Raw genomic sequence first — 27010 nt, forward strand, 5'->3', positions numbered from 1 at the left:
TTGCTTATTTTGTGTATCTACCCTAAACTGTTTATGAGTTATCGTACCTAGTTGTCTTACTATACTAATTGTATTTGTTTGGTGCTACCTGTGTCTCTGAGCTATCATAGCTATCTGTCTTGTGGTGCTAATTGTATTTTTTAGCGCTACCTGTGTAGCAAAGGCACCTTACAAGTGTACATGCTTATACACCACTGTTGCGGTTTTACTGATGCCCATAGTCTATTGTGACTAGCATTGGCTCTTTCTTTTTGTCTCAGTCTTACCATACTGGTATAAATTAAGTGATTGTATGTTGTTTTTGCGCCCTGGATACCCCATTTGTAGAAACGTTAGCAGCTAGTGCTAAGCGTTTCACAGTAGCCTACTATTTGTTTTTTCTTACTTAGCGTTTTTGACATACTGCATTCTATTAGCCTGTTTAGTTAGGTGAACATATTATAGTTTGGCGTCCTCTTAATCTTGTACTGTAACAACGCTAGCAGCTACTTGGCTTGTGGTTCCTCCTACGTGGACTGTGTTGCACAGCTTGTTTAATGAGCAGTTCTGCTCTATCCAGGTGATTATAGTTGACTGCCCTACAGCTCATATTAAATGTATTAATGTTATGTATTAATCATCATATCCCATCTGTTTTATGATAGTACCTCATCTCCGTCTGCACTGTCCTTGGATTATTTGTTCTTTGTTTTTTAACAGGAGGTAAGGTCCGCTAATGCAGGAAAGTTCGGTACCACTATTAGCAGCCCAAAAGTCTTGCCAGGACCTTATCTCAGTGTAATAATTGAAACTGGACTACTTCCTTAACTAATTAGCATAGATATTTGGGTCGATTTAAGACAATCATCCGTGGGAGTAACTATCATCATACCAAGTGGCTGTTCCCTGTGCCTTACTTTGTGAACTTGTCCGCCTTTTTAATTATGTATTTTCAATCTCTTGCTGGGAATTGCTTTTTTTTACTACTACAAATTAGCATTATCTTCTTTGCTATTCCTGCATAGTCTGGAGTGTTTTTAAAGTGATTCTGGACTGCATGTTCAAACCTAGCCTATTTCTCAGTGTAGTTCTGTTAGAATGTATAATTAGTTTTTTTTATTTATACTTGTTGAACTATTGTCCTACCTTTTTTCTATCTGTACACTAAAGGTTCTCTTTGTTGCTTCATTATATTCTAATAACTTTCTTCTTACCTTTTTACCCTCCTAGCAATCTAACCACTACATTGCAATAAGGGACCTGCCTGGCTTCTAAGGACCCCCTGATCCACCTCAAGCCTTGCCAAATTGGACCATCCTTTTTTGCTGCCCAGTGCTCTCACCTGTTTGTACAGAACTTACAAAGTATGTTTCTCTATTGACCCACACTGTAAGCTAATTCCATTTTTGTCTCGTAATTAAGCTTGCAAACGAATTTATCTGCTGAGTCAGGAAAACCAGCAGCCAGACTCCTCTTCCTGACTAAAAGCTTCTTCTGATAGATTTTCCCCTCTCTACTTACCTTATTCTACCCCACCTATTTTTCTTTCCTGGCTACCTGCAATAATATCTATTCTGCCCACTAGGTGGCAGTGTAATTTTGCCTTATGCCCTTACTCAGTCCTCATAGTTTACTAGTCTTAGTTCTCTGCATTCCTCCTCTTCTATCTCTCGGACATTCCCAGTTGCCTTATTTCCCCCTTTCTTCTCCTTCTCTGCTCATAGTCTGTACTCTTCTCTTCCTCTACTAACTTTAGACTTTATTTCTTCATAGTTTCCCCCTCTTCACTATCCTCTCTTCTACACCTTACCTGCTCTTCTAGCAGCTACTTACCTCCTCCACTTTCTATCTCTAGTTGAATGGTGCTCACTGATTGTCTCTCCTGAATCCTCCACAACTTGCTCTATTAACTCTTACTACCATAACTTTAACCTGGTCCTTTAATATTCTTATGACTCCTCTGTTCTGCTAAACATATTCTATTTCACTTTCTTTCCATTTCTCCCTTTCCTGTACACACTTTCCTTACCTACTCCTTTACTTTCCTATTATACCTGTAAGATACCTGCCCCCTCCTTTGTTATCTCCACCCTGTTACTTAGTCCCACCCTTATCTACTTGCCCCCTCTGTTTTGCTGCCCCCTCCCACTCACACCTCATTTTCTGCCCCTAGGGCATATAGGGGGGAAGACGTTCGTGGTGCCTTCCTTTACTATCTACACCTTTCCCTGGCTGCTGTGTGCTCCTGAACCTCGAAGCACGCTACAAACTGTAAGTCACATTTTGTTTTCTGTGGTTTTGCTTATTTTGTGTATCTACCCTAAACTGTTTATGAGTTATCGTACCTAGTTGTCTTACTATACTAATTGTATTTGTTTGGTGCTACCTGTGTCTCTGAGCTATCATAGCTATCTGTCTTGTGGTGCTAATTGTATTTTTTAGCGCTACCTGTGTAGCAAAGGCACCTTACAAGTGTACATGCTTATACACCACTGTTGCGGTTTTACTGATGTCCATAGTCTATTGTGACTAGCATTGGCTCTTTCTTTTTGTCTCAGTCTTACCATACTGGTATAAATTAAGTGATTGTATGTTGTTTTTGCGCCCTGGCTACCCCATTTGTAGAAACGTTAGCAGCTAGTGCTAAGCGTTTCACAGTAGCCTACTATTTGTTTTTTCTTACTTAGCGTTTTTGACATACTGCATTCTATTAGCCTGTTTAGTTAGGCGAACATATTATAGTTTGGCGTCCTCTTAATCTTGTACTGTAACAACGCTAGCAGCTACTTGGCTTGTGGTTCCTCCTACATGGACTGTGTTGCACAGCTTGTTTAATGAGCATTTCTGCTCTATCCAGGTGATTATAGTTGACTGCCCTACAGCTCATATTAAATGTATTAATGTTATGTATTAATCATCGTATCCCATCTGTTTTATGATAGTACCTCATCTCCGTCTGCACTGTCCTTGGATTATTTGTTCTTTGTTTTTTAACAGGAGGTAAGGTCCGCTAATGCAGGAAAGTTCGGTACCACTATTAGCAGCCCAAAAGTCTTGCCAGGACCTTATCTCAGTGTAATAATTGAAACTGGACTACTTCCTTAACTAATTAGCATAGATATTTGGGTCGATTTAAGACAATCATCCGTGGGAGTAACTATCATCATACCAAGTGGCTGTTCCCTGTGCCTTACTTTGTGAACTTGTCCGCCTTTTTAATTATGTATTTTCAACCTCTTGCTGGGAATTGCTTTTTTTTACTACTACAAATTAGCGTTATCTTCTTTGCTATTCCTGCATAGTCTGGAGTGTTTTTAAAGTGATTCTGGACTGCATGTTCAAACCTAGCCTATTTCTCAGTGTAGTTCTGTTAGAATGTATAATTAGTTTTTTTTATTTATACTTGTTGAACTATTGTCCTACCTTTTTTCTATCTGTACACTAAAGGTTCTCTTTGTTGCTTCATTATATTCTAATAACTTTCTTCTTACCTTTTTACCCTCCTAGCAATCTAACCACTACATTGCAATAAGGGACCTGCCTGGCTTCTAAGGACCCCCTGATCCACCTCAAGCCTTGCCAAATTGGACCATCCTTTTTTGCTGCCCAGTGCTCTCACCAGTTTGTACAGAACTTACAAAGTATGTTTCTCTATTGAACCACACTGTAAGCTAATTCCATTTTTGTCTCGTAATTAAGCTTGTAAACGAATTTATCTGCTGAGTCAGGAAAACCAGCAGCCAGACTCCTCTTCCTGACTGAAAGCTTCTTCTGATAGATTTTCCCCTCTCTACTTACCTTATTCTACCCCACCTATTTTTCTTTCCTGGCTACCTACAATAATATCTATTCTGCCCACTAGGTGGCAGTGTAATTTTGCCTTATGCCCTTACTCAGTCCTCATAGTTTACTAGTCTTAGTTCTCTGCATTCCTCCTCTTCTATCTCTCGGACATTCCCAGTTGCCTTCTTTCCCCCTTTCTACTCCTTCTCTGCTCATAGTCTGTACTCTTCTCTTCCTCTACTAACTTTAGACTTTATTTCTTCATAGTTTCCCCCTCTTCACTATCCTCTCTTCTACACCTTACCTGCTCTTCTAGCAGCTACTTACCTCCTCCACTGTCTTTCTCTAGTTGAATGGTGCTCACTGATTGTCTCTCCTGAATCCTCCACTACTTGCTCTATTAACTCTTACTACCATAACTTTAACCTGGTCCTTTAATATTCTTATGACTCCTCTGTTCTGCTAAACATATTCTATTTCACTTTCTTTCCATTTCTCCCTTTCCTGTACACACTTTCCTTACCTACTCCTTTACTTTCCTATTATACCTGTAAGATACCTGCCCCCTCCTTTGTTATCTCTGCCCTGTTACTTAGTCCCACCCTTATCTACCTGCCCCCCTCTGTTTTGCTGCCCCCTCCCACTCCCACCTCATTTTCTGCCTCTAGGGCATATAGGGGGGAAGACGTTTGTGGCACCTTCCTTTACTATCTAACCTTTCCCTGGCTGCTGTGTGCTCCTTAACCTCGAAATACGCTACAAACTGTAAGTCACATTTTGTTTTCTGTGGTTTTGCTTATTTTGTGTATCTACCCTAAACTGTTTATGAGTTATCGTACCTAGTTGTCTTACTATACTAATTGTATTTGTTTGGTGCTACCTGTGTCTCTGAGCTATCATAGCTATCTGTCTTGTGGTGCTAATTGTATTTTTTAGCGCTACCTGTGTAGCAAAGGCACCTTACAAGTGTACATGCTTATACACCACTGTTGCGGTTTTACTGATGCCCATAGTCTATTGTGACTAGCATTGGCTCTTTCTTTTTGTCTCAGTCTTACCATACTGGTATAAATTAAGTGATTGTATGTTGTTTTTGAGCCCTGGATACCCTATTTGTAGAAACGTTAGCAGCTAGTGCTAAGCGTTTCACAGTAGCCTACTATTTGTTTTTTCTTACTTAGCGTTTTTGACATACTGCATTCTATTAGCCTGTTTAGTTAGGCGAACATATTATAGTTTGGCGTCCTCTTAATCTTGTACTGTAACAACGCTAGCAGCTACTTGGCTTGTGGTTCCTCCTACGTGGACTGTGTTGCACAGCTTGTTTAATGAGCATTTCTGCTCTATCCAGGTGATTATAGTTGACTGCCCTACAGCTCATATTAAATGTATTAATGTTATGTATTAATCATCATATCCCATCTGTTTTATGATAGTACCTCATCTCCGTCTGCACTGTCCTTGGATTATTTGTTCTTTGTTTTTTAACAGGAGGTAAGGTCCGCTAATGCAGGAAAGTTCGGTACCACTATTAGCAGCCCAAAAGTCTTGCCAGTACCTTATCTCAGTGTAATAATTGAAACTGGACTACTTCCTTAACTAATTAGCATAGATATTTGGGTCGATTTAAGACAATCATCCGTGGGAGTAACTATCATCATACCAAGTGGCTGTTCCCTGTGCCTTACTTTGTGAACTTGTCTGCCTTTTTAATTATGTATTTTCAACCTCTTGCTGGGAATTGCTTTTTTTTACTACTACAAATTAGCGTTATCTTCTTTGCTATTCCTGCATAGTCTGGAGTGTTTTTAAAGTGATTCTGGACTGCATGTTCAAACCTAGCCTATTTCTCAGTGTAGTTCTGTTAGAATGTATAATTAGTTTTTTTTATTTATACTTGTTGAACTATTGTCCTACCTTTTTTCTATCTGTACATTAAAGGTTCTCTTTGTTGCTTCATTATATTCTAATAACTTTCTTCTTACCTTTTTACCCTCCTAGCAATCTAACCACTACATTGCAATAAGGGACCTGCCTGGCTTCTAAGCACCCCCTGATCCACCTCAAGCCTTGCCAAATTGGACCATCCTTTTTTGCTGCCCAGTGCTCTCACCTGTTTGTACAGAACTTACAAAGTATGTTTCTCTATTGACCCACACTGTAAGCTAATTCCATTTTTGTCTCGTAATTAAGCTTGTAAACGAATTTATCTGCTGAGTCAGGAAAACCAGCAGCCAGACTCCTCTTCCTGACTGAAAGCTTCTTCTGATAGATTTTCCCCTCTCTACTTACCTTATTCTACCCCACCTATTTTTCTTTCCTGGCTACCTGCAATAATATCTATTCTGCCCACTAGGTGGCAGTGTAATTTTGCCTTATGCCCTTACTCAGTCCTCATAGTTTACTAGTCTTAGTTCTCTGCATTCCTCCTCTTCTATCTCTCGGACATTCCCAGTTGCCTTATTTCCCCCTTTCTTCTCCTTCTCTGCTCATAGTCTGTACTCTTCTCTTCCTCTACTAGCTTTAGACTTTATTTCTTCATAGTTTCCCCCTCTTCACTATCCTCTCTTCTACACCTTACCTGCTCTTCTAGCAGCTACTTACCTCCTCCACTTTCTATCTCTAGTTGAATGGTGCTCACTGATTGTCTCTCCTGAATCCTCCACAACTTGCTCTATTAACTCTTACTGCCATAACTTTAACCTGGTCCTTTAATATTCTTATGACTCCTCTGTTCTGCTAAACATATTCTATTTCACTTTCTTTCCATTTCTCCCTTTCCTGTACACACTTTCCTTACTTACTCCTTTACTTTCCTATTATACCTGTAAGATACCTGCCCCCTCCTTTGTTATCTCCACCCTGTTACTTAGTCCCACCCTTATCTACTTGCCCCCTCTGTTTTGCTGCCCCCTCCCACTCCCACCTCATTTTCTGCCCCTAGGGCATATAGGGGGGAAGACGTTCGTGGTGCCTTCCTTTACTATCTACACCTTTCCCTGGCTGCTGTGTGCTCCTGAACCTCGAAGCACGCTACAAACTGTAAGTCACATTTTGTTTTCTGTGGTTTTGCTTATTTTGTGTATCTACCCTAAACTGTTTATGAGTTATCGTACCTAGTTGTCTTACTATACTAATTGTATTTGTTTGGTGCTACCTGTGTCTCTGAGCTATCATAGCTATCTGTCTTGTGGTGCTAATTGTATTTTTTAGCGCTACCTGTGTAGCAAAGGCACCTTACAAGTGTACATGCTTATACACCACTGTTGCGGTTTTACTGATGCCCATAGTCTATTGTGACTAGCATTGGCTCTTTCTTTTTGTCTCAGTCTTACCATACTGGTATAAATTAAGTGATTGTATGTTGTTTTGCCCTGGCTACCCATTTGTAGAAACGTTAGCAGCTAGTGCTAAGCGTTTCACAGTAGCCTACTATTTGTTTTTCTTACTTAGCGTTTTGACATACTGCATTCTATTAGCCTGTTTAGTTAGGCGAACATATTATAGTTTGGCGTCCTCTTAATCTTGTACTGTAACAACGCTAGCAGCTACTTGGCTTGTGGTTCCTCCTACATGGACTGTGTTGCACAGCTTGTTTAATGAGCATTTCTGCTCTATCCAGGTGATTATAGTTGACTGCCCTACAGCTCATATTAAATGTATTAATGTTATGTATTAATCATCGTATCCCATCTGTTTTATGATAGTACCTCATCTCCGTCTGCACTGTCCTTGGATTATTTGTTCTTTGTTTTTTAACAGGAGGTAAGGTCCGCTAATGCAGGAAAGTTCGGTACCACTATTAGCAGCCCAAAAGTCTTGCCAGGACCTTATCTCAGTGTAATAATTGAAACTGGACTACTTCCTTAACTAATTAGCATAGATATTTGGGTCGATTTAAGACAATCATCCGTGGGAGTAACTATCATCATACCAAGTGGCTGTTCCCTGTGCCTTACTTTGTGAACTTGTCCGCCTTTTTAATTATGTATTTTCAACCTCTTGCTGGGAATTGCTTTTTTTTACTACTACAAATTAGCGTTATCTTCTTTGCTATTCCTGCATAGTCTGGAGTGTTTTTAAAGTGATTCTGGACTGCATGTTCAAACCTAGCCTATTTCTCAGTGTAGTTCTGTTAGAATGTATAATTAGTTTTTTTTATTTATACTTGTTGAACTATTGTCCTACCTTTTTTCTATCTGTACACTAAAGGTTCTCTTTGTTGCTTCATTATATTCTAATAACTTTCTTCTTACCTTTTTACCCTCCTAGCAATCTAACCACTACATTGCAATAAGGGACCTACCTGGCTTCTAAGGACCCCCTGATCCACCTCAAGCCTTGCCAAATTGGACCATCCTTTTTTGCTGCCCAGTGCTCTCACCTGTTTGTACAGAACTTACAAAGTATGTTTCTCTATTGACCCACACTATAAGCTAATTCCATTTTTGTCTCGTAATTAAGCTTGTAAACGAATTTATCTGCTGAGTCAGGAAAACCAGCAGCCAGACTCCTCTTCCTGACTGAAAGCTTCTTCTGATAGATTTTCCCCTCTCTACTTACCTTATTCTACCCCACCTATTTTTCTTTCCTGGCTACCTACAATAATATCTATTCTGCCCACTAGGTGGCAGTGTAATTTTGCCTTATGCCCTTACTCAGTCCTCATAGTTTACTAGTCTTAGTTCTCTGCATTCCTCCTCTTCTATCTCTCGGACATTCCCAGTTGCCTTCTTTCCCCCTTTCTACTCCTTCTCTGCTCATAGTCTGTACTCTTCTCTTCCTCTACTAACTTTAGACTTTATTTCTTCATAGTTTCCCCCTCTTCACTATCCTCTCTTCTACACCTTACCTGCTCTTCTAGCAGCTACTTACCTCCTCCACTGTCTTTCTCTAGTTGAATGGTGCTCACTGATTGTCTCTGCTGAATCCTCCACTACTTGGTCTGATCCGCTACGCTCACCCTCCGGGCTCACTCCGCTCCCCTACCCTACCCCCAAATCCCACTCACCCCGTGCTGTTACACTTGAACATCCTTAGCCACACCTATCAATTTACTCTCCCTATCATCTTACACTACTCCTTAACAACCACTCCCACTGCTAACTCTCTCCTTATTCTTCTCCTCTCTACTTCTAGAGCCAATTAACCAGCCCCTCTACCTCTCTCTTCACTAATACTTCCCCTCTTAGCCACCACTTATCTATTCTACCATACTATAACTCATAATCTTCTCTACCTAATATTTTACATTACCCTACAGCCCTATTGTCTCAAATGATCTATTTACAGAACTCTAACTATAAAAACTATCTTCTTATTATTTCTTCATTATTATTCCTAGCTGTACCCTATACTTTAACCTACTACGAGCACTTCTCTCTAGTTAATAATGTACCTGCCCACCAACAAACACTACCTACCATACATCTCAGCTCCCTCTCCCATAGCAACATAACTTCTACTTCAGCATACATACTCCCAAGATTTCATAGATCTTCCCATGTTATTTACTTGTACAGTAAGATAAGCTTACCCAAGTACTTTAAAAGCATAAAGACCTTACTAAAACATCACACTCATCTCCTATTAGATGGTGATATTCATCCTAATCCTGTCCCAAATCAACATTTCTACAGTAACCCACAACAACAAATATCCAATGGTATTTCTACCTCTATACAATTAGTTAACTCTCTAAGAATTGCTCAACTTAATATCCGTAGCATTAATAACAAACTTAGTCAATTGCATGCTCTTTTACAAGTGCATGCATTTGATATCCTTTGCCTTACAGAAACTTGGCTGAAGCCCTCTACTCATGACCTAGAAATAACCCCACCTGGTTACAACATCCTTAGATATGCCCGTACTTCCAAAAAGGGTGGTGGTGTAGCCATCTTGTATAGATCTGAACTCCAAGTCTCATCCTATAATGTGTTATTTCCCTCTAATAACAATGCAGAAACACTCACCATCAAACTTCAGCTAAACAAATCTAAATCTATTTATATCATTTGTACCTATATTCCACCAGGAAACAATAGTAACACTTTGGAAAATATTCTTAGTATCCTTTCCTCCCATCTACCTCAAGAAACAATTGTACTTGGTGATTTTTAACATTGACTGGACTACCTGTAGTTCCCCTAAACCAAACACCCACATTAATCTTTATGGCTTCACACAAATAATAAACACCCCCATAAGAATTCACAAACCCAGTAATAAAGAAACCAACCTTGACTGGATCCTTATAAATAGTCATCCTGAAACCTATATACCAGAAACACTTCCTGATGACATTAGTGACCATGTACTATCCTATATAACAAAGCAAAAGGCTCATAGTCCTAATAATAACAATTTTACACCCTATCGCTGAAAAAAACACTTTCAAGCAGAGAGTTTCAAAGACAACTAAAGGCCTGCAACTGGTCACCATTGAAAGAATTCAAACTAGATGAAGCTGTTTCCTACTTTTTAATACTAAATTCTTACAAATCCTAGATCTTCATGCCCCTCCTCGCTCTTCCCACATTAGAAACAAAGTTGCTCCATGGCTCACAAAACAAACCAGAGAAAAAATATTCCTAAGAAACAAAATATGGGCCAAATGGAGAGCCACTAAGAGCTCTGCAGACCACCTACACTATACACAGCTAAGAAATACAACCAGAAAAGACATCATCTTAGATAAACAAAACTATTGTTTCCTCCTTCAACAATCACACCCAAAAAACCCTCAAAAGTTCTGGCCAGGCATTAATAAGCTAATCAAACCAGGACGTACCAACACTCCAGCCCCATCATCAATTCCCCATAATAATCCTTTACAAATAGCGGATGCCTTCAACAATTACTTCACTGAAACTATTCAAACACTTGCTAATACACTATCTCCTACTTCCCCCACCCCTTTCCAAAACACTAACAGCTCAGTGCCCTCCTTGCATATACAACCCATACCAACATCCTTTATCTGCAAACTCCTACAAAAACTTAGACCTTGTACCCCTTCTGCTGACCACCTCCCAGCTGAATACCTTCAAATAGCAGCCAAAGTCATTGCATATCCCATATCCATCTTTATAAACCAAACAATCTTAGAAGGAAACATCCCATCCATTTGGAAAGTCTCCCACATTATCCCCTTACATAAAGGAGGCAATTCCACCGATATCTCTAATTTTCAACCTATTGCATTACTCTCCCCACTGACCAAAATAATGGAAAAATGTAATCACTATCAACTACTTCAACATCTGCTCCATAATAATTTACTAGCCAGCTGCCAGCACGGCTTCAGGCCCTTTCATAGTACAACTACCGCCCTACTAACTTTTACAGACTGTATTAGCAGGAATCAAAATAATAACTCTCTATCTTCTCCACTATTCATTGACTTATCAAAAGCCTTTGATATGGTGAACCACAACTTACTGATCAGTGTACTAAAAGCCCAATCTCTTGACCCACAAGCAATACGCTGGTTTACATCCTATCTTGAAAATAGACAACAAGCAGTGCTCTGGGACAATACTCTCTCTACACCTCTACCCGTAAACATTGGAGTCCCTCAAGGATCTATCCTAGGCCCTCTTCTTTTCTCAATTTTTATTAATGATCTCAACACTGTATTTCCTAAAGCCACCTGTATACAATATGCCGATGACTTGACCTTGATCTGTACTGCTAAGTCATCAACCTCTCTTCAAACCCTCACTCAAACAGTATTTAACACTGTTGAAAATTGGTTTACCCATCATTGCCTCCTCCTAAATCCCAAAAAAACAAAACTACTGCTTTTTGCTCCTACCCAAAAGTCAGCAGAGATCTACTTCACAATTACCTCTAATAATCGAACTACTATTTCCCCGGATACTACTACACGTCTCCTTGGCATTACCATAGATAATAAACTCAGCTTTGACGACCATATCAACAATACTATTCAAACTGTTAATAAAAAACTAGGCTCCCTGTATAGAATCAAACCCTACCTCATTCCACAAGCTAGAACCTCCATTGCCTAGACTCACCTCACTTCTACCCTATTCTATGCTTCCACTATATACTCCAGTCTATCAAGAAACAATCTAAGCAAGCTTGAAACCAGCTATAACAGCATAGCCAGATTTGTCACAGGCACCCCTTTTAGAACCCATCACTGTCATAATCTTAAACAGCTCGGATGGTCTGAACTACAAAACCATCTTCTGTATAATCAACTAGTGATCATACAAAAAATTCTTTACCACCCAAATAATACCCCTGTCCTTACTAACCTGATCTCCCCTTATAAAAATCTGGAAACACTTCACTCAGCCAATAAGTCACTAATTTCCAATGTTAAATCTAATAATAAAGCAGGCGACTCACTTTTTACTAACGTTGTGGGCAAAATCTGGAACCAGCTCCCTAGGACACTCACATCTCTCTCATCTACATCTCTCTTCAAAAAAAAACCTCAAAGAACATCTGAAAATTCTCTGGCTTTGTCCCTGCTCTAAACCAGACTGAACCCTACTTCCTCCCCTTATCTTTCTCATCTTGTTTTAATCCGTACTTCTGTACCTTGTCCCCTCTGCAACAATTTTCTAGGCAAACCAACCATATACTAGCCAGTGCATTTTTTCTTCTCTTCTATAACCTTTCTCTTGTCTCCTTCTCTCCTTCTTTTGTCTAATATTAATATCTTCAGACCTTTGGGTGCACCTGTACTTATTTGCATGTTAAACTATGCTTTGACTCTATATCATTCTACTTAAATAGATTTTTTTTTTCTTTTCAAATAGGTTTAATTCTCCAATGTATTGCAATTTAAATACTTTCTAAGCATTGTATTTTTGTTTAGTATTTGTTTAAGTATTGTATTTTTTTTCATTTTACCTGCTTGGAGCTTATCTCCCTGGGCCTCTACTGAAAATAGATATGTATCCAGCTAGACTAGCCCAGTCAACAAATGTAAAATAAAATAAAATAAAATAAATTACTACATATATCTTCAAGTTAATCCTCCCTTACCCACTTGTGTATCACAGAACATCAGTTTGTTTTACTGCTTATTACTCCTGGAGTAGGTATCCAGCACTGTACCAGAGTATATCATTAGGTTATTACTGCATATATCTTCAGGTTAATCCTCCCATACCCACCTGTGTATCACAGAACATCAGTTTGTTTTACTGCTTATTACTCCTGGAGTAGGCACCCACCAATGTACCAGAGAATATCATTAGGTTATTACTACATATATCTTTAGGTTAATCCTCCCATACCTACTTGTGTATCACAGAACATCAGTTTGTTTTACTGCTTATTACTCCTGGAGTATGTACCCAGCAGTATACCAGAGAATATCATTATATTATTACTGCTTATTACTCATACTGTGCGCACCTCCCATCCCCATGTACCAGAGAATATCATTATGTTATTACTACATAAATCTTTAGGTTAATCCTCCCTTACCCACTTGTGTATCACAGAACATCAGTTTGTTTTACTGCCAGGTTGATAGTAGTCTGTCATTCGACACCCATGTAGCTAAAGTAGTTAGGAAGACCTTCTACATTGCCCACCTTATCATGAAGGGATTCTCATCTAGATCAAGGGAGGTCATAGTCTCCCTATACTCATCACTCATCAGACCAATGATTGAGTACAATGCCCCATTCGGAATGTATCTGACCCGACACTTGCAGCAGCTGGAGAGGCCACAAAAGTTCCTCACCAAAAGGATAAAGGGTCTCAAACATCTGTCCTATGCTGCCCGACTGAAAGAACTCCAGCTCTATTCAGTCGCTTACCGCTTGCTCAGAGGTGACCTTTGCCTAACATACAAGGCCATGTCAAACCCAGATTTGATGAATATGCTTCACCTCAAAAATCTAGATCCGTCAGAGCCACAAGGGCGGAGACTTAAACCTCGACACGGCTATTAATAGGACGTGCTGGAGGGATAGATTCATCACCCAAAGACTCCCTATGCTGTGGAATAAAATCCCAGTATATGTGAGGCAGAGCACCTCGCTGGCCTTGTTCAAGAGAAATCTTGACCAATGGATGGGAGATCGCAGATATACCCCAGGGATTACCTCAGTGTCACTGCTCAACAGAGGCACAGCAAAATAATGGGTATAGTTTCCCATACTAAAGGGGTGGCGTAAGCCACAAAACTATGGGCTAGGCTTGTAAATGCCCTCGGGCAGATAGCCTAGTATGAACCTATGAACCTATGAACCTATGCTTATTACTCCTGGAGTAGGTACCCACCAGTGTACCAGAGAATATCATTAGGTTATTACTACATATATCTTTAGGTTAATCCTCCCTTACCCACTTGTGTATCACCGAACATCAGTTTGTTTTACTGCTTATTACTCCTGGAGTATGTACCCAGCAGTGTACCAGAGAATATTATTATATTATTACTGCTTATTACTCATATTGTGTGCACCTGCCATCCCCTTGTAGCAGAGAATATCATTATGTTATTACTGCTTATGACTCATACTGTGTGCACCTCCCATCCCCATGTACCAGAGAATATCATTATGTTATTGTTGCATATTATTCCAGATTATATCCCCCAGTGTACCATAAAATATCATTATGTTATTACTGCATATTATTCCAGGTTATAACCCCCACAAGTGTACCTTAAAATATGATTATGTTATTATTGCTTATTACTATTTGCTCATGTACCTCCCAGAGTACTGGAAATATTATGTTATTACTGCTTATTACTCATGCTGTATGCACCTCTTCCCCACGTACCAGGTTACATCATTATGCTATTACTATATATTACTCTGCTCTCAACCTTCAGTCTCACAAATGTGGAACACTACCTCTCAAAATGTGGGACAAATGAGCAAAATGTGGAGAATGTACTGACACCTTACTAACAACTTCAACTAAGAAGCCTGAAAGCTGATTAAAATGTGTTACTTTATATACTTATATACAGTTCCTTTGATGAATTAATATGATTCAATGTTATTTATTGTAGATAAAAAAAAATCTTAACATTGAATGTCTGACAGACTTTTCAATGTAGAACTGTGAGGAATATTCAGTTTTAAGACTCAAAATGAGGAACATTTTTCATAATGAGGTATACTTGAGAGGTATGCTCAAATTTGTAAGAGAATATCATTATGTTATTGCTACAGATTATTCTAAGTGTATTAGCTCATCCCTCAGTGTACCAGAGAGTATCATTATGCGACTAATGGCTGCTTTTCCCAGTGAGTATGCAACCTTACCTGTGTACCACAGGACATGGATATGCTGCTGCTTCTTGTTACTCCCAGTCTGTGTATACCCCTTTCCAGAGTGTCATAGAATATCATCAAATGCTACTTAACTGCTCTACATTACTAGTCTGGCAGTTGGCTTTGAGAGTTAAGGAGCTATTAACAAACTGTTTCCTGTGGTCCAGTGGTGCAAGGTTTGATTCCCTCAACTTTCACTGTCTAACTGCATGACACTGAGCAAGTTGCTTCACCAGATACTGCTCCTGTGATGTGATGAGTCTGAAAAAGTTCAATGGAGATCAGTGCTGTACCAGGAAAACAAATATAAATAAATACTTGCATTTAGCTATGGAAAGGCATTATGAGTCTACTACTGCTCTCATCATGAATGCATTCATGGATATCATTGCTCTATGAATGTATTTCATAAATTAATTTAATTATTATTACCTACATTATATGTGCTTTATACTTTATCTATTGCACTATATACATTCTCCTTCTGTTACACTGAGATACTCAACTTTGAACATCAAGCTTCTGATTTACTGATTTTATTTAAGAATAATTGCGATAACTCTGTATCTATATAAGTGATCACACATAATATCATCTAGTAATCTGTTAGCAGTAGAAAGCGGCATGCATTCTTTAACTAGGAATCGTAGCTTCTTACATAATGAAGGAAAATGCAGTATTAGAAACCAATCCCATTTACTTTTGTTGTTTATGCAGACAAACCTACTTAGGACAACTCATATGTAGAAGCCTTAAATGGACACTATACTGATGCTCCCATCTATTTTTTGATCAAATTAAATTATGGAACTGGGAATATAAGAATGCAATAATAAAGTGGGAAGTGATCAAACGGTAGGACATAACATGAAAATCTAGGGAATGACGAAGATGGAAAAGGGTAAGTGGAATAAAATATTTTTGTGGGTCACATACCCATTTTATATATGACGTAAGGTAAGTAAGAGGAAGAAAGGATGCTTAGGCTAGATATTAGGGGCACCACAGACAACTATAGAAGATAGACAAGACTGGCAGGTAGATGTGACACAATGGAGGTGGAGTGTTATGGAGAAGGAGACATCAAACAAACACAGGATAATCAATGGTGTTTGCAAGGACTGGACTACAAACATGGGTGAACACAGACACAAAAAGGGAGGGTGACATCATGGAGGAAGATAGGATGGGGGTTGTGCAGCATTTCTGCCAGCTGCAACCTAATCGGATGTTGAATGCCACCCTGTCCTCCCTCACCACTGGGCCTCGTCTTAGAGTAGTCAGTGTGGGACAGGGACATGACTCAGTGAGCCACTGGAGGAGGTCCACTAGATGACCAATGTAGGCATTTAGCCACTGGTCAAGCAACTCCCCCACAATGTCAGTCAGCTTCTGTTGTGTCACAAAGGTGTAACCCCCACTGTCACTGCTACCAGTGGGGAGAACAGCCACAATCTTCTCTTCAGGCCTGGCTAGCCTGTTTCCTTCAGCTGAGGTTTAAGGTGTAGAAGTGGCCATGCCAGACTGGCCTGCAGATGGAGTCAATGGCTGTAGCACAAGTGGTGTTGACAACCCTAGTTGGATCGAAAGGCTTAGATCTAGATGCTGCTGCATACAACTGTAATATAAATGGAGGAAAACAAAATAAAAAGCAAAATAACTGGATATAATACAAAGGATCATGAAAAAGAAGTTGTGGGAGAGAGATGTACAGATACAAGGAAAAATGCTGCTCATAAGTCTCATGCAATATTATAGACACTTTACTCAACACTACAGTGATCACCCATACCACATTACCAGTGATGGCACAATATACAGTACAATGGGAGAATCAAACTCTCATCCATCAGTGCATGCACTACCTTAACATATTGTACTTCTTGGACAATCCCACTGAAGACTACACACACACACACACACACACACACGCACACACACACACACACACACACACACACACACACACACACACACACACACACACACACACACACACACACACACACATACTCACTAATAGCAACACAGTCATACTGCTACTTTTGAACTGTGGGACATAACACAGACTTGACAGCACTGGACAAAACTTACACTTACAGACCACCAGGCATAAGAAGTGAACAGATTCACAAGTCATCCTGCAGTAAGTATACCTCTTCATATTTGTGTCAGTATTTAAACCTGTACTGTATGAAGCAGGCATGCTCACCCTGGCACCGTGTGAACCTCTCTACCCTCCACATTCTGTGCTATAGCTTCTGTGGATAAGGAGAGAGACAGACAGTACTGTGCAAGATCTAGGGATGCTACATCTTGTCAGTTTGTGTGTGTTGGTAAGAGAAATGTTACTTGTAGTACTGCATAGGTTCATAGATTAGTACTAAGCTAACTGCCCCTGCAAGCCAAGCCATTTTAAGCCTAGCCAATTATTTCTTGTGAGACTCAAACCCTGCACCGTGTGGTTGCAAGGTAAACACATTAACCATTAGGCCACCCTCCCAAGCTCAGTTTTAGCATTATCTTCCTACAAGCCAAGGAGGTCAGGATGATGTATTTTCATGTCACTGTAGTGATAGCAGCATTGCACACCAGTGAATGAGATGCCTGTCACATCTGTGATAGCATTTACCACACCATTACACCATTTCAGACCTCAGTTTTATATTGCGGGCTCTCATACCAGTCTTGTAGGAGCCATAATCTGTGAAACCCAGTAGAGGAGGTATACAAAAATATTTTTTATTTCCTCCATGACACCACCACTGAGTCCTATAATGTGCATTTGTCTCAACTTCAGGAGACATGGCTATTGACATACAAATAGGTTCATAGTGTCAGAGAAATAAGGCTGGTATGTGGTGTAACTCACTTGTGTGATATGTGGTGGGGAATTCAAATATGTGAACTGTATGGCAATACTTGTAAGGTGTGAAACACAGCTTTACTGTCTCTTCTTACACACAGTGGATACAGCAGGCAGAACAGTGGCTCTATTTCCATTAATTTAGATGTGGAATTGGGTTCATAGGTTCATAGGTAGGTACTAGGCTCTTAGCTCTAGGGCCTATATAAGCCTAGTCAAAAAGGTACCCTGGCTTTCGTGACCCAAGAAAATTGTTTTCCTGTGCCCCTGTCGAACAGAGCCACAGAAGTGATCCCTGGGGTGAATTTCCTATTTCCCATCCAGTCATCAAGATTTTTCTTGAAGAGTGCTAATGAGGAGCTCTGTTTGACATAGATAGGTAGTCTGTTCCAGAGTATGGGAAGTCTCTGGGACAGGAATGTATCCCATCAACATGTTCTGTTTATTGTGGTGACAAGATTTAGGTCAAGCGTGTAGCTCGGAGGGATTGGGATTTCTTTAAGTGGAGCATGTCCAACAGCTCTGGGTTTGACATAGCTTTATATGTTAGGCAGAGATCGCCTCTGAGTAGGCGATATGCGATGGAGTAAAGCTGGAGTTTTTTGAGACGGTCTGCATAGGGCATCTGTTTGAGGCCAGTAATCCTCTTTGTGAGATATTTCTGTGGCTTTTCCAGTTGTTGTAGATATCTTGTGAGGTACATACCAAGGGTCTATATCAGAACATCGAAGTTTTAAAACTTTGAATGTTCTAATATCGACCTGTTTTAATCGAATGCTAAAAATTGTGAAGCTGCAGATCACCGAATTCTTTCCTAGGAAAAGAATTCTGTTGGCCGGTTCTGTGGCTTCACTATTTTCAGCGCTGTGGTGGAGATTTACAGGTCGGGTTCAGGCAAGTGTGCGATTATGTGGTTGTTGGGATTAGGGCGCGGGTTAGGTGAGTTAGGATTAGGGCACGGGTTAGAGTTAGGGTTAGGGCGCGGGTTATGTGAATTAGGTCTAGGGGCGGGTTAAGTGAGTTAGGGTTAGGGCGCGGGTTAGGCGAGTGCGATAGTGACGGACCTTAGGGTTAGGGTTTGGGTTAAGGTAAGTGGATAGATAGTAGTGTATGTATAGTTTAGTGTAGGGTTAGTTGTAGGATTATAAGTGTATGTGTGTGTATTTGTGTTTTTTAGGTATGCTTGTGTTGGGTGTATATGTTTTGGAATATTCGATATTATGTGGTTTAGATATTTTAGGTTCGATGAAATAGCGTTCTCTATTTTCATCTTTCGATAATGTGATATAAATGCCATACCAAAAGGGGTGTTGTACTCTATAATGGGTCTAATGAGTGATGAGTAGAGGGGAACAATGACATCTTTTTTTCTGGATGAGAAACCTTTTGTGATGAGGTGAGCCATGTAGAAGGATTTCCTAACCACTGTGCCGATGTGATTATCAAAGGAGAGACTACTGTCCACCTGTGTCCCAAGGCCTCTTATCACACTTTCGGCATTAAGTATACTACCACTTATGTGGTAGTTCATGGGTGCAGAGTTTTTACCAAAGGGGATGACATTACACTTTTTGGCATTAAGTTTCAGGCCATGGCTTTGACACCAGCCATCTGTCTCAGTGAGGCCCTTTTGTAGTATGTCCACATCATTAGGAGTTTCAATTGTGACTCCTAGTTTGCAGTCATCTGCAAACTTTGGTAGCCAAAGACCATCTGTGTTAGCCTGTACTTCAGAGAAGTAGATACCAAACAGGAGAGGAACCAGGACTGAACCCTGTGGTACTCCACTTGCCACTGGTCTGAAGTCGGATTTGGTGTCTGCTACTTTCACAGTGTGGGTTCTGTCCATGAGCCAGTTGGCAACCCATCTTATGACATAGGGATTTATACCTAGTTTAGTGAGTTTATCTATAATTCCAGAGTGGGGGATGGTGTTGAATGCCTTGGCGAGATCTAGATAAGCTGTGTGAACCACCTTACCCTCATCTATGGCTTTGGTGACTGCTTCAAAGAAGTCAATCATGTTTAAGAGACATGATCTGCCTTTTACAAACCCAAACTGGGTAGGGTCCAGAGTTTGGAGATTACCAATGTCTTTGTTTATGAGTTCCATGGTGATACGTTCCATGGCCTTGCAGACCAGGCTCGTCAGACTAATGGGGAGGTAGTTCCAGAAGTCCGTCATGGCTCCCACTTTGTGGAGTGGGATAACCGTCATGGTGCACCATTCAGTGGGCACAAAGTCTGAGGTGAGGCAATGATTGAACATGGTACTTAGGTAGGGTGCCAGTTCATTCTGTAGTTCGTGTAGAACGCAACCTGGGATATAGTCAGGTCCCATGGATGCTGTGTTCTTGGCTTTGGAGAGTGTGTTTTTTACCTGTGCAGCCGTGATTACAGGAACTTTGCATTCTTCTGGTATAGAAATGGGCCCTCTAGGGGGTGAGAGGGGGGGGTAAAGTTAGCACTGAACCTATCTGGCAGGATGTTGGCAATATCAGTTTGTTCTGTATATTTAGTGCCATTGTGCTGTAACTCAGAACAGATCTGAGTGTTGCCATTGAGATTCTTGACATAGCTATAGAATGCTTTGTGGTTGTCTTTAGAGTCAGTGGCAAGTTTGTTTTCGTAACTAGCTTTGCAGGATTTCATGAGGGATCTCAGCTTCTTACTGAGGTTGAACAGGGTGTTCCTCCAGTCATGGGATTTTACTCTTTTTTGCAACAGTTTCTTTCTTCTGTTGTAGAGTTTGTTTATGGCAGAGGACCACCAGATTGGCTTCCTTTTTTTGGAGGATAGCATCTTGGTTCTATTAGAGATAGCATGATCCATGCACTCGTGTAAGTGCTTATAAAGTGTATTTGTGTAGGATTCAACAGTCATACCTCTATTGTCCTTCTGCATGGGTGTCATGAAGTTTGCCACTTCTGTCTTATGAAGTGTGAAGTTGGCTTTGCAGAAGCTTTTTACGGTGGTTTTCCTAATTGGGGGTGGGGGTGGGATGTTGATGTCTAAGGTGATTAGCTTGTGGTCGGATCTGACCAATGAGGAAGTGACCTCTGGTGTGGAACACCGGTTGCCCATGTTGGTAATGACCAGGTGTAGGATATTGCTGCCCCTGGTGGGGGTGCGAATAAGTTGATCCAAGGCACTGGAATTTATGAATTCCAGAAAACGTAGAGCAAAAGAGTTGGTACATGAGTAGTTTTCCCTTTTAATGGTGGGGTAGTTGAAATCGCCCATTATTAGGGTGTTGGGTTGCACCCTAATACTTTCCAGTGTATCAAGAAATGAGGAGTGGGAATCCTAGGGCATGGTGGGGGGTCTGTAGCAAACTACAATTTGGATTGCAGTCTTACCCAGAGTTAGTTGCACTTGGATAATCTCGGATGCATTATGCTGTGCAACTAGCCGGGAGGTGTGGATATCCTTAATTAATATGGACACGCCTCCACCTTTAGTGCTTTGTTCCAGGTTAGGTGGCCGAAAGGTGTGGTATTAATTATATCCTGGTAATGCAGGGGTGCTCTCTGGAGCTTTGAACCAGGTCTCTGTCACTGCACAAATGTCAATGTTCTCCATTTTAAGGAGTGCCTCGAGTAAGTGCATTTTGGGGTTTAGACTTCTAACATTGAGTAGCCTTACCCTCAGATTTTGCTTGCTTGTACTTGTTACGGTGGTGAATTTGTCATTTGAACCTTGCCTAAAAAAGGCACTATGGGGCGGCGAAAGCCTTAGCCAGTATCTGGAATCCCAAGGGCGACAGGTGCAGGCCATCTCTGGCAAAGCATCATGGTCTGTTGATCATATTGTCCCAGGCAGACAAATACTGGATCCCCTTAGAATGACACCAGAAGTTTAGCCAATTGTTGAAGTCAATCATTTTGTCCTTGTACTGTGCTATCATTCTGGGTGATAGCAGGATGCTACTCAGGGCTAGGGTCATACCTGCCTGGGCTACAAGATCAGAGAGCTCCTCCATGTCTCTTTTCAAGTAGTCCAGGGAGGTATGTCTCAGGTCATTCACACCAACATGTACAATGACAGTGTCATATTTGTACTTGTTGTGGAGTGACCTGAGTGCATGCATTATGTGGTGGATCCTGGCACCTGACAGGTAGCTGACAGCAACTTTCTCCTTGTTTAGTCTGATGAGTGGAACATCAATGTGCCTGACTATAGAGTCACCTATGACTAGAGTGTTGGGTACGTTGTTATGCCTTATGGGCTGTGGTTGAGTGGCACACTGAGTTTGTGGGCTATGTGTCATTTGGGTTGCGTTGGGGGGTGGAGTTTGCTTGGGTGAACAACATATGAGCTATATACCACATAGTCATGAGCCATATATCCCCAGAGCCATAGGGTGAACAACATATAAGCCATATACCCTAGAGCTACAGGGCAGACAAAATATTAACCATATACATCAGAGCCATAGAGTGAACAACATTTAAGCCAAATACACCAGAGCCGTAGGGTGAGCAATATATGAGCAGTGCTACCCACAGGTACCTGGGTACATAAACATTGTGTAGAACTGAACGTGAAGTTTGGTCAATAAGTGTGTGCTGTACGCTGAGTAATTCAGAAGAAGCCATAGAGATGCAAGCTGGAAAGCCGCACAATTTTACTCTATTATTTTATTACATGATTCCTGTAAGGTTTTGGATCACAGCTTCTATATGGTAAGTGTTAAATTTCCAGCTACATGGTTTCAAATATAACCACATTCAGCTGTCTTGCTACTTAACTACACTATAAATTAGTTCTGTCATTACTTTTAGGAGAATTGTTGAATGGAGGATGGAAAGTGGCAGCAACTACTCAGAGCACATGTGAAGACATTCTGGCAGGCCTTTTAGCAGCAGCATTCTGTATCAAAACAACTGTGTATTCTATAACTTCTAAGTGTACTATATGTGCCAAGTCTTTTTAGCAATGAGAAGAAACACTCATGTAACTTTGGTGAGTGGAAACGTTATGGCTGGTGGGATGTGAGGAACATTTTTTTAATATTGCAATGTGTCTGACATCAGATAATCTGTCTGGACAGTCAGATAATCACTATCATAATCACCAGCAGCATGATATATGGACATGGGGACAGCAGTGTGGTAAGGGGTTGCCTGGAGCAGTCATTACCCCCATGCAAATACCACAGTTTTCCATGCCAAATGAGCAATGCCTAAGGATAAGGTACACACAAACATTGACTCTGTTGAGAGAGCTACTCATAAGACAAAGTTTTCTGGGACAGAGAATGAAGTGGTACTTCTGACCCTCCATCTCTGTGGTTGATGGCTCTTTGCAATGCTGATTAGGCCTACCAAGACCAAGCCTGGAGAGATCCCGGGAACAGTAATGCTACTAGTGGCCAAGACCGTACATATGAAGTGATCCCGTGAATGGTCACTGATATCACTGACATCACTGATGCTGCAGGGGAAAAACAAGCTGTTCACCTGGTGGAGATGGTAGATCAACAGGAGGTGGTTCATCAGTCGCGCCACCTCTATCAGAGACACAAGAATTTCTGGTCTCTGTCAGAGGCAGTGATAACTTCTCAGGTTCCCACAATGTGGTGCTGATCATTAGTGCAGAGCTTCATCGTGCACCAGGAATAACCACTGGAGATACCCCAGATGCTTAGTAGTCTTCTATAACAATAGCTATAATTCCTCTTGTCCCATTGCACATTGGCTATCTCAGTAATGATGTCTACTTTACCTTATACTGGAACATCAGGCATTCATCCTGAATGCCCATCTGCGTAAGCTAAGGTATTTAAATGTTTGGTTTGCAAACACTGCTTTTTCTATATCTGATCATGGTGTTTGCTTCAAGTACGGGGTTATACATACATCAGGTATTGTGCTTTGTTGTGTCTGTGAGTGATTCTGTATGTGGCACCACCACTATGGAATTGCCACTGTTTGATGTTGAAGATGACAGGATTGAGCTGGCATGGTCAGGGACTACAGAGTGTGTGCTGGACATATGTAATGGGAGGGACCTGTGAATCCCCTATACAAACCACAGATACAGCCTCTTTGCCTGTTGACACATGGAAGATACATTCCACATTGAAAAGACAGGTTACTGAGACACTCACAGTTAGGGAAGTGTGGTACTCCCTACTGGACATTTGCCAGTAGATCTATTGGGTGTGCTGTATACATAGTGGGGGATACTGGTGTTTATTGGTGGCTTAGTTACCATCCTTCCCTTGAATTTGCTTTTTCAATGGCTGTGACCCAATATATGTGCAGGACTGTCATAGTGATACAGGCTAGTACCACCACAACCATTACAGAGTTAGTAAGGCTAATGTAGGGTGTGGGAGATGATCTCTGGGAGTGCATTTGCTGTATGTGTGATAGTTTTTATAGACGAAATCACATGCTAGAACATACCATGTTCCTTCATGTACAATTGCTGTGCCTCAGGCACAATAAGCAAACCAGTTCCACATCTCTCTCTCCATGAACAGCAGCCTTCATGGCTATGGATGGCCCAGTCTGTAGCCATGCAGTTCTAGCATTTCCACAGCCATTTTGTTATGTTATGGAGGTTGCTATGGCCAGGACAGGACATCCTCTGTGCCTTTCCAGTCACAACAATAGATCTTCTGGTAAAGGACTTCATTCACAATCATGTAGCACACCAACATATAACCAGGACTGTGGTACAACCAGTGCAGGCTGTTGTGGACAGTTATATGCACATGATGATTAACCCTCTACCATGCATGCCCTGGATCTGTCCAATATGTTGAGCTGCTACTGCTAACACACACACACACACACACACACACACACACACACACACACACACACACACACACACACACACACACACACACATGTGCACAAGCATGTGCACTCACACACACACACACACACACACACACACACACACACACACACACACACACACACACACACACACACAAACACAAAGCACCTACACACAAGTGCAGTCTTGCTTTACACTGTCCTCATCACTTGGGACAATTCACTGTGAAAGGCATCCTCATGTGCATCTTCTCCATGTGTGTAAATGATGATAACTATGCCCTGTCCTTTGTACATTGTTACTTAGGTTGCCTTTGTCTGATGCATAGTGTGACAGCCTATGCATGGGAAAGAATAACTTGGTGTTTAGTTTGCATATACACTTAAACTTTAGTGTATTTGTTTTACCATGGGTTGAAGCTATGTGCTAACTGCTGCCTCTTTGCAAGTGTCACAACATAGTGTGCCTGCCTGCATCTAACATGTTCAGGTCCTACAGCTAGCTCCTCCACCACCTTGGCCTTTGGCCCAGCTTCCACTGCATGATGTGCTGGGGACTGCTCTCCCTTACACTTTAACTGTCTCCTTAGTATTATATTGTGTAAAACTGCGTATACAGAAAATAATTTTGCAATGCTGCAGGGCACCACTGAATGAATACAGACAGTAAAGGTGTGCCTTCTGCAGCCCAAACTCATGCTAAACAATGACTCTTGTTTGTGATAAGGTGTAGCTGTACCCCTAGTGCTTCATTCTGTAAAGTTTTGTTAGGTGTCATCAGCCAGGGTTCCAGGTCATATACAGCATCGTCAATAAGATGTCCATGGGGCCAGTATCCCCTCACAAACCATTAGTATAGGTCACAGGTGTACCATTTGTGGGAGTTGTGTTAACTTCCAAGGTGGCCTGAGAACAAATCGCAGATGATACCCTGTCTATTATAGACCGTCAGACAGTTAATGGAGTGATAACCTTTGTTGTTATATTACCTCCTTCCCAGTTCCCCAGGTGGGGACTTTATTTCAATGTGAGTGCAATTCATGGCCCCTAGTACCTAAGGAAAATGGCCTATATCATAAAAGTCCCTTATGGTGTTGCTACTCTACTTTAGGGTACATAGGAATCACATCTACTACCCCCCCCCCCCAACAAGCAGTAGCTTGGCATCCAGGAACTAATGCAGTGCTCTCTAGACAAATAATTGAGATGCCTCCACTGTGTTTCCAGCTGGCCAGTGAAAGGTCCCTGTAGTTGCTATACATAAAGCCACACAGATCCTTGTATCCACTAGGTAGGCACAACATGACTTCCACAGACCTGCAAATAAAGATGACACATTCCAATGTCTTGCTTGATGTCCCTATCCTCATGAAACTGGTAAACAATGTCTGTGTTGTCAGTCCATGAAATGCTAAGTGCAGTCAACTGACACAGTGGCTGTGATGTTGATGACATACAATATCATGGCTTGTAACAGCTATCAGAGCTAACTGAGAATACACATCAATGTATACTGCACAACTTCTAATATGTCTCCATGTCTCTCTGCCATGAACAAGGGAATTTATCTGTGTTCATTAACACTGTTTTTAGAGCAATACATCTCTCAGTAAGTACATTTCTGAATTGCTCCACCATTTTGATTTGCCTTTTTTTGCATTCTGACACACACTGCTTATTTTACTAATGTTGCTCACTACCATCTGATTATATGTGCTGCTTGGCATGTACTGCTTCGGATATGCTTGTCTCTTAATTGTACATGCCCTACACTTGGATGCTTTTTATGCAAAATTGCTTGCAATGTGGTTAAGTTTTCTGGAAACTAGAGACTGTATTACAGTGTACCCAATAAACAGTCACAATGAAACTTTCACTAACCACACTAACAAACAGAATTGCTGTGTCATATTGTATCCATTGCTGAACAAAGACAACTATTTGTACCAACCCCACTTTTGTGTCTTTGATGTATTTAGACCCCAGTGGTTTCAGTCTAATAGAAATGAAATGCTGCTGATGCTTTTTTTTGGCATTTTCAGCCTTCAGTAAACATCATCTTGAAAGGTAAAGTTTTAGTACAGTCTCTAGGGGCGGGAGTCTGTTATAGTAAAGTTTGACCATATTTTGTTTTAGTGGCACGTTAGACAACCTGTTGTTGGTTCTACTAGCTGAACATTTCAGACACAGTTTTTAAAAGAGCCTGGTCTATCAGTGGATTGAAAAAAAAGAGAAAAATCATACTTCCAGATTCTATATAATACAGAGCACAGTGAGACATATCTTAATATGTCTCTTGCTTC

At 40.9% G+C, this 27010-nt stretch overlaps 1 long non-coding RNA gene across 1 annotated transcript in view; it reads right to left on the reverse strand.

The window, feature by feature from the left end:
* The window catches only part of LOC122801364, a 165566-nt gene that overhangs the window by 124585 nt on the left and 13971 nt on the right, over positions 1–27010 (reverse strand). The window lies entirely within an intron of this gene.

This window comes from Protopterus annectens, chromosome 4.part1 (genome assembly GCF_019279795.1).
Source record: "Protopterus annectens isolate FY-2018-M chromosome 4.part1, PAN1.0, whole genome shotgun sequence".
Lineage (NCBI taxonomy): Eukaryota > Metazoa > Chordata > Ceratodontiformes > Protopteridae > Protopterus > Protopterus annectens.